Genomic DNA, 4,273 nt, shown 5'->3' with positions numbered 1-4,273 from the left:
CACACACACACACACACAATCCCTATCATCCACATATTACATTATGGATTACAGATTCCCTGGCTTTAGACAGAGTGAGGCACAACGAAAATAATAGACTCACTTTTTTAATCTGCATAGTGCAAATCAGTAATCTGATTCCTGGGAGCTTAGAGATGTAATTGGCCCACAAGTGGGGAGTTTACGGATTCAGGGAGAAAACTTGCACAATATACATTTGCAGAACTTGATGTTGTAGGCTGAGTCAAAGGGGGAAACGCTGAATGCGTGAGGGCAGTGGCAGGGTAGGGCTGAAATCTAACAGACTTTGAGAACTAAGAGCAATGACATAAAAGGATTTTCTGCACGCTCAGATCTATGCCAGTGAATCTACACTATGTGCTTTGATTAAAGTCAACTCAGCTGAGCAGATGAAACCCTGATGGACCTCCTGTTAACACCAAGATGAAAAGTAGTGTTTCATTGTCCTTTGGTTAAAAACAGCTTTAACTACATCCAAGACTTATGTCACAGTGTACTGAGACACTTTGCACTTTTTGCTTTGTGTTAGTTAGGGTTGATCTGCAAAGAGAAAAGGTTTCTCTCTATGTTTCATCTGCCATAGTAACTGCAGTGGCTATTTTCTCATCACTGTTCATGCAAACTGCTTGATTGCTGCATGATTTGTGACATCACAAATAGTTTGGAAGTCAGTCCTGGTCCAGTATGCAACTTATACTTATAAGTGTGATGTAGAAACTTGAAACCACTAGTGCACATACACTGAGAATGGACTTAGTGGAGACACTACAATGAAGTGGGAGACATCTTGTGTTCAGCAGGAACATTTTAGAAATGAACAAAATTTGCATATTCTTATATTCTGGAGTTTTTAACAAAAAAAGAGTAAAAGGAAAATATATCAGACCCACATTATTGTTTCGGGCAGACTATTTGTATGTGTATATGTGTATATGTGTATTAATACATGTATGGAGTGTCTGTAACTAAACTGATATATTATTGTGTTAGACCACTGATTGACAGTGTGTATTCACATGGATATTTCACAGATGATCATTTGAATATTCTATCTTTGTGTTATGTTATGTTATGTTTGTGTATATTTAAAGAAAACAATGACAGTGAAATTAAGACATTCAGAGAAGGAGGCTGACAGAGATGAGAGGAGGTCAGGCAGAATAACTGAGACATTATATACGAGAGACATACTGGAAGTTAGAGAAAGAAGAAAGACAACTGAACAGAGGAAAGAGGGAAGTAGTGTAGATGATTTCCAAGCACTGTAATAAGATGTGTGGGTTGAGGATTAGAGTGTAATTTAAGGGGCACAGTGTCCTCACAGTAGTCAGTTACCTTGGCCTTTTCACTGCGTGTGGGTGGTGGGGTTTATTAGAATTCAAATGGGAAACAAAATAACTACCTCTTACTATTTTATTCTGGCTCTGTTATTTTTTTCCTCTCCTTCTTACTCTGCTCCCATTCGCTCTCTCTACACTTATAATGTAAAACCTTATTCAAGAAGACTCAGAGCAACCATGATTCTAATTAAAATTGATGAACCACTCAAAAAAAGTTTGTTCATTCTGTTGTTTTGATGAAATATTTAAAAAAATGTTGAAATTCCTTTTAGTTTATTGAGAAAACATCCATCTCATTAATTTCTTCTTGAACTGCACTGCAACCCACTGTGAGTCCCGAAATAAATAAATTCACAAAATGACCAAATATCAAACCATGTTCAGTCGCCTTAAATTATGAGTAGTTAACTGATTCAAAATTGTATAGCTATTTTTTCCAACTCTATATTGTTCAGCTGTAAAGAACCAACTGAGAAGTCTCCAAAATAATCATTTTAGATCAAATAAAGTATTTGTATTTAAATGGCATCATGGGATGAATGGTAGCGGTGCCATCAGACAAGTCAACAAGGCTCACTCACATGGATAATATAGCACAACATGCATCACATTTATATTTATATAACTTCAATAAAGGATGCTATGGGTTTAGTTTTTTTGTTTTAGTTTTTCGAAGACTATTACTATTACCATATTATACTATTACTATAATTATAGTCTAAGGCAAAATGTATCTGTGTTTTCAGAAAAACTTCAGTGGTCATTTATACATTGTGACCATTTACAAGTCAAAGTCTAAAAAATAATTTTGCTAGAACATAAACCCAGCATTAGAACTTATGAACGTAATAGTTCAAGATGCTGATTGGTTAGAAGATGGATATCCCTTTCAAGTCTGTACAGTAAGTAAGCTACAACCAGAAACTGGTTAGTTTAGCTTAGCATAAGTCCTATTGGAAACAGGGGTAAACTGTTAGCCTGGGTCTGTCCAACAGTAACAAAATCTACCTGCCAGCACCTGTATAGCTTGTTAATGTTATATCCTGTTTGTTTAATTCAGACAAAAAACAAATTAAGTAGCAAAGAGAAGATTAACATCAAAGAGGAAATTTGAACAAGATAAACCATATAGACTAAATCCATTCAGTACATCACAGGCAGATATTAGCTATCAACCATTTCATGTAATAAAATATACATGTGTGTTATTAAAATACTTCTCTCTAAAACCATGATACAAAGTATCAAGTACATTTTGTCCCGAATCAAGCAGTAAAGTGGGAATTGCACACAAAAATAATATGCGCCTGTTCATTTGTTGATTGCTTTTCAAAGGATATTACTAATGCAGGATAAAGGAGAAAACATGCATTTTTTGGTGGAACATTATTATGGTTAAAGTGTTTGTCAAAACCAGATTAAACCGAACTGTTGACATTCCCCGGGCGTCGCATAATGAATGCCCACTGCTCCGAGTACTTAGGATGGGATGGAAGTGCAGAGAATGAATTTCCCTACAGGGATCGATAAAGCGGATCAATAAAGGATAACTTAACTTAATTCATTCCTGGCTAAATGCAGGAGTGGGCATTGTGCTTGTACATGGCCAAAATTCCATGTAACTGAGGTGTGTTAACAGAGCTTTATAGTACTCATGAAAAGATCTAATGCTTCTCTGAACTTTAGTCCTTAATCCGCACAGAAATGTAGCTCCAGGCTGGAGGGATATGAGGTCCCAACTTTTGTCAGCTAACAGGAAAGTTGGCAGGCCACTCAGCTGTAGTATTTTTTATTTATTCAGACAGGGGCGATGAGAGAAAGAGCGACAGATGTAAGAAAGTGTGGTGGGAGTTGATCCTTGGCCACCGGGTGTACAAGAGGCTCAAAAGGAGGGAACTTACACAGTCGACTTTTGACTATATTCACACTGCAGCTCAGGCTGTCCCAATTTAATTTTTTTTCCAGCTACAGTATGTGACTCAGTTCAGATCTCAACTGCCAGACCAAATTTACTGGGATACCACTGTCAAACTGTAGCTCTGCATCTATTTTATTAGAAAAACATGGATTAAACCATCCGAAGCATTTTTTTCAAAACCTCTGCAAGAAAAATAAGAACAGTCCAACCATTAAGGTGGCCAGGGTTTGCAAGGGTTCATCAAACACTGTTGGAATCAACTGTTTTACAATGAAAACTGCTCAACGTTTCATGTGATGGCGGTGTGTGTGTGTGTGTGTGTGTGTGTGTGTGTTGCTCTGTGTTTGTGTGAGTGACAGTAACAGAGAAACTTAGAGTGGACTTGTGACGATACTGCTAATTTTATTCATACTGCAGTTAAGTTTGTGACAGTGAGAATGACATGTTTTTTGTTGCTGCAGAGTAAGAGGCTTGTGGCGTGCGCTCTCCTTGGCACTGAAGTGATGTTGCATTTGGAAGAATACGGTGTTGATTGCTGCCTCACATGACATTTTGTTTCTCAGTGATAAGCTGGTAACACTGGGCTGGGTGTGGTGATCCTGATGTGGATGTTTTATGAATGTCCTGCCCACTCGGTTCATCTTATTGGCTGCATCAGCACCTGTGACTAGCAGACAAATCTCTCCCCTTTTATCTGGTGAGACCCGACAGGATGCACAGTCCCCATTGTATAATATCATAGGATAAAAATATTATAAACTCACTGTTGAGTAGCTACAAATTAACATTTGTTATTACATATATATATTACATATATATACATACATACATACATACATATTATTATTGTTATGATAAATTAAAGATACTGCTAGGCAAGTATAAATATAAAATATTATGTTATTATATTCATATTTTAAAGTAATATTAGATACTGCCAAATTACTAGAATGTGGTATTTTGAATAGTACAGCATTTTCAACTGACTGTAAGG

This window comes from Morone saxatilis, unplaced genomic scaffold (genome assembly GCF_004916995.1).
Source record: "Morone saxatilis isolate NCDOM2014 unplaced genomic scaffold, NCSU_SB_2.0 Contig22, whole genome shotgun sequence".
Taxonomy (NCBI): domain Eukaryota; kingdom Metazoa; phylum Chordata; class Actinopteri; family Moronidae; genus Morone; species Morone saxatilis.
This window is presented reverse-complemented; position numbering follows the sequence as displayed.